The 10,062-nt window shown below is 37.5% G+C and overlaps 1 non-coding gene across 1 annotated transcript; it reads right to left on the bottom strand.

Moving 5' to 3' along the window:
- Window positions 1-6,142: 6,142 nt before the first annotated feature.
- Window positions 6,143-6,249, bottom strand: LOC141694919 (small nucleolar RNA R71). Its single transcript, XR_012564198.1, has one exon. It is a non-coding gene; the product is annotated as a small nucleolar RNA R71 (small nucleolar RNA).
- Between the last annotated feature and the right edge of the window lie 3,813 nt (window positions 6,250-10,062).

The raw sequence follows: 10,062 nt of genomic DNA, 5'->3' as shown, positions 1-10,062 counted from the left end.
TCTCTGCAAATATATCCTCCTATGATATTTCCTAATTTCCAGCTTGACAAATACTGATATGAACAAATATTGATCAGCAAATACTGACTATAAATGCTGATAACGTCATCTTTGTCAAACTCTAATATCAAATGCTGATGGAAAACTCTGATAACTAAATACTAATATCTTCAATTTCACCTAACAATCTCCCCCAACTTGTGCATTATATAAATATGTATAAGTTTCTAATTGATGATGTCAGAACTATCTAATTGCAGAAATAATAACAAATGTACAATCTTATTGTCAGTGTATCAGACTTTATCTTCAGTCTTCGACCTTGGAAAATCCAGTAGCATCATCAAATAATTTCTTGAGTAGAATTTTTTCAAGAACATTCATATACATCTCCATTATTTGTTTGATATCCTTGAACTCTTCTGTAGATTAATCATTCTGATATATAGCAGCTCTGAGATCATGATTATTGATCGTCCAAGTGACAAATTATCCAGCTCCAAAAATCCAACTTTCTTGCCATTTGGATTAAAGTAAGAACTTTTATACCAATGGATGTAGTCATTTTGGCTCCTCCTTTAGACATATCAACAGTATTTCCATTATCATCAATGTACTTTGGAGTGTATTTTGATTTGTAAGTCATTCCCCTCTGCTTCCTGAATACCAGATCTTTCAAATAAGCAGCCCACCTAGCAGTTGTAGAGTTGATTACCTTTGGTAATGTTGTGACATATTCCAACTCCTGCCATGGTTTGTCTTTCATTTTTTCTTGAGAAATCTTCAACCTCTTCCCAGACTCAAGAAAATATAACATCTTTTCTTTTGGCTTATTTGTAATAAACAAATCAAGCACTATCCAAACTCAAAGAATCTTCTGTAGATCTTCAAGCTTCACATTTACTCCTCTCCCTATTATATTCCCAACTCCCTTAGAAGTAAAGCATTTCGTGTGAAGTTATCAGCATTTGGAAGTCCCAAGCCACCTCTTCTCCCATCCATTCTAGCTTATGAATTAGCACTATAGATATTTTTAATGGCCTCAAAATAATCTCTTTTTTTGTGCATGTGTCTTACTTCCCCATAACAGCTTTTTCTTATCTTCAAAGGTCAATTATGGCTTGTCATTAATTAAGCCTTCTGAATCAGAGTTTGAGTCTCTTTCAGAAATAGTAAGATCAGTTTTTGTTCCTTGAGTCGTCCTGTCAACAACATGAGTAGTATCAGAGGTTGTGTCTGGTTGAATTTCTATTTCCTTAACTTGAGCAGCGTCAGAGATTAATCTTGCAACTTCATCAGCTTTTACTGGAATGTCTTCAACATGAGCTTTGTTAGGGGTTGAGATGTCAGAATCAGAATTTCAGTCTTCCGGTACAGACTTTGAAGATTCACCAACCTTTTCTTTTCCTTTATACCTCCCGTCAGCATATAAAATAGCTTAAGACCTTAGAACAGGTCTTTCAGGTTCAGTTTAGCTTATTTCTTTAATCACTACTCCCTTGGTTGGTCTTTGTCCATGAATATCAGCATATGGTGGGATAACATCAGTATTTGTTGGTCTCAAAGATTTGAATTCCTCTTCGATTAACCTCAGTTGCTCAAGATCAACTCCAGAATTTTCTCTTCCAAAGATCTTTCTACTCACCTCAGAATCATAAAATTTTATTTTAGGATCCTTGTACAATAGAGTTGTCTTCTTTTCTTTAAATTTCAGAGTTTGTAAAAACAGACTTGCTTCAGCACCAGCTTCTATCTCCAGAACTGCTTGGTCTTCATTAGCAGTTGTGAATGTCAGAGTTTGCTTTGTAGTCACAGTCCGTTCCTTTATAAATTTTTTAGATTTCTTCCTTTCATCTCCACCACTTTTTCCACCTTCACTTATTCTTTGGATAGTGGGTTATAAATTCAACTAGAGCCAACAATGTCTCCACCTTTGTACCTCCCAAATGACTTTCCACCTTTACTCTTACCATCTGGAGCATCATCCTTGTCATCAGCTTTTAGATGGAGTTGTTTGTATTTAGACTTTGAAATTATCTCCCCTTTTTTGGCATAATCACCACGTAGGAGGGAGACAATCAACTCCATGGATTGCTGGACCTCATCCAATTGCCCATTCATCTTGTTTTGAGTGGCTTCCAGCCTAGCCTGGTTGGCTTCAAGTTTGTCCTCTCTGGAAATGATAGGCTTCAGTTGCTTTTGTCGATTATGCTCTGATTTGAATTTAACCTCATGAAAAGCATCTTTAAGAGCATCCAATTGGGTTTGAGCATTAACCTGTGATAATTTACAAAAAATTACCAAACTTTGGTGCCTGATTTTACAGTAACTACCAATTTCATTCTTCAACAGTAGCACATAATCTGTATTATAGTGTGTTACGAGAGAAAACTGATTATAAACACAGAGATCTTTCCCTTATTCCTTTTAACACCCTTTCCCAACACTCATTCCTTCCTCCAATAGGGGCACGCCATGTGTCCAAGGTCCTTCCGATTCCCCTTGCCTATATAAACACTGAGATCTTTCCCTTCTTCCTTCTAATACCCTTAATCTTTAAATACACTCTCAACTGTTCACCTCCCTCTCATCGTTAGCTTCCACGGTGGTGCAGATTCCGGTGATCAAACCTTCCTCATCCGTGTTTAGACCCCATCATCAAAGAAAGGTAACAATCACTCTCTCTTTCTCTGTTCTCCCTTTTACTTAGATAAAAACCCCATTTGCATGTTCCCCAATTCCAAAATCATCACATGCACATATAGATCCTAGTATACACACACCGGCGTAACTGTGACTTTGACGTTAATCTTAGCTTTAATTTGCATTATTATTCCTAATCGCACTATCATGCCATGCCTTTGATGATGCCTGATTCCCTTTGTAATATGCTAGTAGCGCTTCGTGTCTATTCATCTACCCACACACACGCACTTAGCTCTATACACCCCACTTATAATTATGTATTTATTTGCTTATGTATTTTTCCTTTTGAGTAGATGTATATGTAGGTGTTAATTAGAGCTTCGCCTCCTTAATCCTTTAATGATATTGTCCTCATATGCATGTTACTTCGGGACCATAGGTATGCTGAACTTACTCTTAGCCATCCTAGGTTACATCTTTTTTAGAGTTGCATGGGGATCTACACTTGGTCGGTCTGAACTTTGATTTAGTTCTATCTTAGAAGCCTTTATGACCAAGCTTTAACACCGTTAACCTGTTTGACCAATCGTTTGATTAAACCTCCCATGGCCCTAAGTGAATCTATCATGGGTCTTTTGAACCATAAACGTTCCCTTTGACATGACTTGCCTTATGATGAGGTTCCATTTCCTTTTCATCCTATCTTAATCCCTTGGAGTTTCATATCCTATTGATTTCTCATGGGGATAGATCACGATTTTCTCACTCTGCCTTGCACCTTTGCAGATGTCAAGCGGATCCGCAGCTGCCAGCTCTTACCAGTCCATGGTGAGGGAAGCTTCCCCAGTTAACCAGTCTGATATCAGTTCCACACCAATTGCTCCTCCCAAGACTGTTACCTCTAAAACCCGTTTGAAAGTTATAGTTGTTAACCCTGAGCGTGCCATGATCGCAGTTAGATGTTCCCCTTCACCAGTTCCACTAGAAGAGACAGACTTTAACCATTTGAACTGGAACACTTCTGAGAAAAGCAAAAGTAATCACCCTTTATTTGATGCCCTTGTGTTTGATCCGTACCTAGCCATTGAACCTGACCCTGAGAACCTCGAGATTGATGCCGCATACCAATTTTGTAGCTTCCAGACATACCGGCTTGTTATATGATAAATTGGATACCTCCATGAATGGAGTCAAACTTTCCAACCTTTAGCTTCATGTAACCATGGATGTCACCTTGTGATTCCTTTAAAGAGAGAATGATGTCACAGCTTCCACAACTTCGGTCCTGAACAAGCCATCACTGATGCAGTCATGTCGGCTCACCACTTCAAAATTGGCCTAACTATGCCCCTACATCCTTTTCTGATTGAAGTATTAGAAAGATGCAACCTTGTGTTGAGTGGCATATATGACACTTTATAATGCTCCATTAAGCTTTGAATTGGTGTATTTGTACTCAAGTGTTGGTGTTTTAATATGTTTTCTAGTGTTTTTACATTTCAGGCATTAATCTGGAATTCAGGTGAATTAGCATTGATTTTGTGCTAATATGGTGTTAGGATGGTGTCCAAGGAATAAAGCTCATGAAGACCAACTCATTGCAGCAAGTAAAGAAGAAAATGGAATCTTCTCCAGAAGGCCAACGCGCCCGCGCTGTCATAGCGCGCGCCCGCGCCCGAAGTACAGAGACACAGCGCCCCCGCGCTAATCAAGCGCGGTCGCACTAGGTCGTGAAATTTAAATATTGATTCTATTGGGATTTTGATTGGAGGACTTCTACTATGCATGGGCTGCTATATATATAAATAAAGGTCATTTTTCATAAGGAGACATACCATAGCTCAAGGAGAAAGCGTAAAAATACCGTTTTAGCATAGTTTATACTTGTGATTCTTTGTTCTAAGTTGTAACTTTGGATGCTAGTTTTCTTATTCGCGAACCTATACTCTTGTTTCGTGCTTGGTTTATTATTTGTTTATAAAGACTACGTTTATTATACCATTCTTTCATCGGAACCCACGTTGATGATGAGTCCGATTATGGGCTAATCGTTATCGTGGGGTTCTAACGGATTTACTTATGGATTTCTATAGTTAATTTATTTCAATATCTTGGTGTGTGGTGATTGATTGATATCCTATTATTGGTTGTGCTTATTCATCTTATGAGCGTAGCTAACATATAAGATAGCGTGTTAATCTTTATTGAAGCGAAAGTGAATATATAGATTTAGAACTTGCCATGCTAGCGTAGGAACAAGTGTTATTGTTATGCATGATTCGTAGGTAATTTTAACCATCTTACTTTTCCTAAGTAATCGCGATAGATAACTTGTGCATTAAACCGTTATGTTGTCAAATTATATAGACATATAGGGTCTAATATAATTGGTGTTTATTCAGCTTCTATCTCTTTTGTGGATGTCTAGTAGTATGGTATTTATACAACGAAAGTTGGCGTTTATCAGTTTCACGTTATCTGATTAGTGTCATCACCATTACATGCTAAGGTAAAAATGAAAAAGGCTATTGAATGAAGTATTTAATGAAGTTAGAATCCCATGTTTGTGTCATATATTATTCAATTCTTTTTAATCTCTTAGTTAATGTTCTCTAGTATAATTCTCAATACTTAATCGTAGTATAATCAAAACCCAAATTGTTATTCGTCTTAGCATTGAATAATAGCCATATCATTGTTGTATAAGCGCATAAATCATATAGTTAATTTAACTAGTCTCTGTGGGAATGAACTAGAAATAATTTTATATTACTTGCGATCGCGTATACTTGCGTAAATTTTAGCGCGTGTTTAGCGACTAACAAGTTTTTGGCGCCGTTGCCGGGGACTCGGTGTTAACTTTTAGTTTATGTGTTTGTCATCAGTGATCGTTAAAGTTCATTGACTCGGACATTGTTACCTACCTACTCTTTTCCTTGTCGTGTTTCAAGTACTCTAGCGAGCGTGTATGCATACACGTTCACGGGCTCGTAAGAGAACTCTGGATCAAGTCGATGAAGAAGCTGTAGTGATTTGAATGGAATTTTTTGAGGACGAAGAGAAAGTAGAAGAAGAAGAGAAAGTCGAGGAACCAGCTTTAGTAGTGATGGGAGATCAAACAGAAATTCCTAAGGCTCTGATGGACTATTCTCAGCCTAAGATTAATGATATTCGGTCGAGCATCATCAGACCAGCCATCTTAGCTAACACTTTTCAGATCAAGTCGAGCACGATTCAGATGATATAGAACTCAGTTCAGTTTGGGGGTTCTCCTACAGAAGACCCCAACATGCACATCAGGGATTTCATTGAGATATGTGAAACTTTCAAGTTCAATGGGGTGACTGAAGATGCTATCAAGCTGCGACTCTTCCCATTCTCTCTGAGGGATAAAGCAAAGTGCTGGTTACATTCTCTACCACCAGGGTCTATCACCAAATGGGAGGATCTTGCTCAAAAGTTTCTCACTAAATTCTTTCATATGGCGAAGACTGCTGCAATCAGGAATGCTCTTACTCAGTTTGCACAGCAAACTGGAAAATCTCTATGTGAGGCTTGTGATCGATATAAGGAGATGCTAAGGAAGTTCCCACATTATGGCATGCCTGATTGGATGATTATAAACTGTTTCTACAATGGTTTGGGCGCTCAGTCTAGACCTATGCTCGATGCAGCATCTAGTGGAGCCTTATGGGCCAAAAGCTATAATAAAGCTTATCAGTTGATTAAGCTCATGGCAGCTAATGAATACCAGAATCCTACGCACAAAATGTTGCAAGGCAAGGTCACAGGAATTCTGAAAGTGGATACAGCTACTGCTATAGCTGTTCAATTTCAAGCTTTAACGATGAAAGTGGACTCTTTGGCTAATTATGGAGTTAATCAAATCACTAGTGTTTGTGAGCTTTGTGCGGGGGCACATGAAACTGAGCAGTGTGATATTTCTAGCGAATCAGCTCAATTTATGAGTAACTTTCAGAGATCATTGCAACAAGCTCCAGCCACTTATCATCCAAATAACTACAATCATCCTAACTTCAGCTAGAGTAACAATCAGAATGCGGTGCAACAATCTTATCAGCCTTACACAGCAAAGCAGTATAACCCTCCTGGTTTTCAGCAACTGCAATATGCCCCTACACAACAATTTCAACTTCAGCAGTTACAACAAGCTAATGAAAAATCTGAATTGGAGGAGTTGAGGCTCATGTGCAAGAGCCAAGATGTGTCTATCAAGACCTTGGAGAATCAGATTGGGAAAATAGCTAATGCATTACTGAATCATCAACCTGGCACGCTTCCGAGCGATACTGAAGTCCCAGGCAAGAAGGAAGCTAAGGAGAATGTTAAGGCAATTACATTAAGGTCTGGTAAGGTTGCAAATCCTGAAAAAGCTAAGACTCCAGAATCTGAAGTTGAGGTTGAAGTAGAAAAAGTGCAGAAGGAAGCAGAAGTGGAAACAAGGAAGACTATTGTTGAGCACACTCCTCCTGAGGGTAATACAGGGGAGAAACAGATCTATCCTCCACCTCCTTTTCCTAAGAGGCTGCAGAAGAAAAAGCCGGATAAGCAGTTTGAAAAGTTTCTGAAGGTGTTCAAGAAACTCACATCAACATACCTTTCGATAAAGCTCTTGAACAAATACCTAGTTAAGCGAAGTTCATGAAAGGTATTCTCTCTAGGAAGGTGAAGCTTGATGACTTAGAGACCGTTGCTCTCACGGAGGAATACAGTGATGTGCTGTAACAGAAATTGACTCTGAAGCTTAAAGATCCTGGAAGCTTCACTATTCCTTGTGTTAGGTCACACTTTCACTGTAGAGGGGGTGAATACAGTGTTTATTACAATCAAATCAAACTTCAAGAACTTATGTAACAGAAAACAAACTTTATTTAATCAATAAACTCTGTTACAATCTGGAACTGTTATCTCTCAGTGATGAACAAAATATCACGAGAGCTGCTAGGGTTATATTAAATAATATTCTCGATAATGATAACACTTATAGTGTAAACCCTATGTCTGTGTTTATATACTACACAGTTACAAGATAATCGCTAATTGATATGGAATATAATTCTGCTTCCTAAAATATATCAATCAGATATCTTCTATTCCAAGTATTCCATTCTTCACGGAATTCCTTCTTCATGCATATCTCTTCTTATGTTTATCTTGATCTTCTTAACTTTAATCAGCTACTGTCCTTATCTGATCGTCCTTCAGCACTTAAGTTCTGATATCTATCTCCTGATAACATAAGTACTGATATCCCTTAAGTTCTGACTTCCAGTATAAGTACTGATCAGTTAAGTACTGATTTGTTCTGTTCAAATAAGATCTGAAATCTAAACATAAAACATATTAGCCATGACATTATCAAATATATCTAACAATCTCCCCCAACTTGTAAATTAAAAAAATATACAAGTTTAACAGATATTTGATGATGTCAAAAACATTAAGTACAAATGCATGAGAAATAGACAAGATAACTACAACTTACAGTCCTTAAAGTTTTTACCAATTCAACTTCTGATAACAACTTCAATCTGTATAAATATCAGAATTTAAGCAGTTGTAGATCTTCGACTTGGCTTCATCATTTTCTGATCTCTCTGATGTCAGGAGTTGTTCTGAGATAATTCTTTAACAAACATTTCTCAGCATATCTGAGTTCATCAATCATTCTCCGTTTGACATCTTTAAGCTCTGCAGTATCTTCACCAGTTTGAAATATTGCAGCTCTGAGATCATTAATCTTTGCTTTTCTCAACTCCCGATCTAGTCTTATGACATAAGCTTTGTTAGACTCTAGATTGAATTCAAGCCCCTTAATACCAAGATATGTTCTGATCTGTGCAGTATTAGGCTTCATATCAACAATATCACCATTGTGATCTCTGTACTTTGGAACATATCTGCTGTCAGACTTAACAGAATAAAGTCTTTTCTGTCTCTGAATCTGTTCTTTTAAGTAGTTTGCAGCAGTCTCTGTTATTCTGTTATCCACTTGAAGTAAGAAAAGTACATGCTCCAATTCTTCAAAATACTTCAAAGGAATAGCATTTTGTCTTATATGATAAACCCTACCATCTGTCATGAAATACAACATAATGTATTCTTTCAAGTAGGTATGGTAAACCATCTGTACAGATTCTAGTTGATTCAATCTCTCAGGAGTTGCTCCAATACCTGGTTCACTCAAGGAAGTTGGATCATCGGTAGTGTTGTGTACTCTTCTTTCATCAGCACTTCCCAATCCAGTTTTATCTCTAGCTTCCTTTCCAGTAACTACTCTTGCTTCAAAACCACTTGAAGTAGTCTTCAAAGATTGAGTCTGTTTTGCTTTAGTGAATCCTGGTAGGAGTGTTTTAGATTTATTTTCTGATATCAAGTTAACTTGAGCACTGTCAGAGGTTACTTGCTTCTTTTGAATATCAGAACTTACAATTTCTTGACTCTGAACAACTTGAGCCATATCAGAGGTTGTTTTAAGAACTTTTCTTGAAGTCAGAGCAAGATTATCTTTTCCATCAGTAATTTCTTCTTCCTCAAGAGGTACATAAGGCTTGATAGGTTCACCAACCTTTTCTTTACCCTTGGATCTTGGATCTATCTGTGGTTGTGATCTAGCCAAAGTTTCTTCAGTATGTATCCTTTCTTTGATCACAATGCCTTTAGGTTTTGGAAGTAACTTTTTACCAGAAGCTTCAGATTTATATGTGACTTTCTCTGATTTAAGTCTGGCTTCTTCTTCCTTTAAACTTTCCAAGTCCATCCCTGGATTTTCTTGAAGAAATAACTGTCTTGACATTTCCTCATCAAGATCTAGAAGTTCATCAGAACTTATCCTTTTACCAGCAGCAGAACTTATTCTTTTCCCAGTATCAGAACTTGTTCTGTGACTAGCTTGTCTTGATGTAAACCTTCTACCTTGACTATGACCACTACCCATTCCAGAGTTTCCTTGGTCATCTTTTCCATCATCCTTTCCTTGCAGTGACTTGTTGGTTTTGCATTTGGACTTAATTACCTTCTCCCCCTTTTTGGCATCAGCAGGTAATAAAAGAGAGATAAGTAGTTCCACTGAGGTCAGGATTTCAGTAAGTTGCGATTGCTGAGAAGCTTGATTTGTCAGAATTTGATCAATCTGAGCTTGTTGCTTCTCTTGAGTTTTCTCAATATAAGCAACCCTGTCAATGGTAGGTTGGAAGAACTTTTTCTTATCAAGTTTCCAAACTTGTTCCTGTTTAATAAAGTTCTCCTGAATCTTATGTAGCTCTGCATGAGTGTTGGAATGAAGACCTTGTAGATGTTTAGTACTCAATGCAGTGACTCTAAGCTGGATTCTAAAATCATCAGAATGTAACATTTCATCAGCTTTAGTCAAGTGCTCAGCAAGATGTAAAGCAT

Source organism: Apium graveolens, chromosome 10 (assembly GCF_009905375.1).
Source record: "Apium graveolens cultivar Ventura chromosome 10, ASM990537v1, whole genome shotgun sequence".
Taxonomy (NCBI): Eukaryota; Viridiplantae; Streptophyta; class Magnoliopsida; order Apiales; family Apiaceae; genus Apium; species Apium graveolens.
This window is presented reverse-complemented; position numbering and strand designations above follow the sequence as displayed.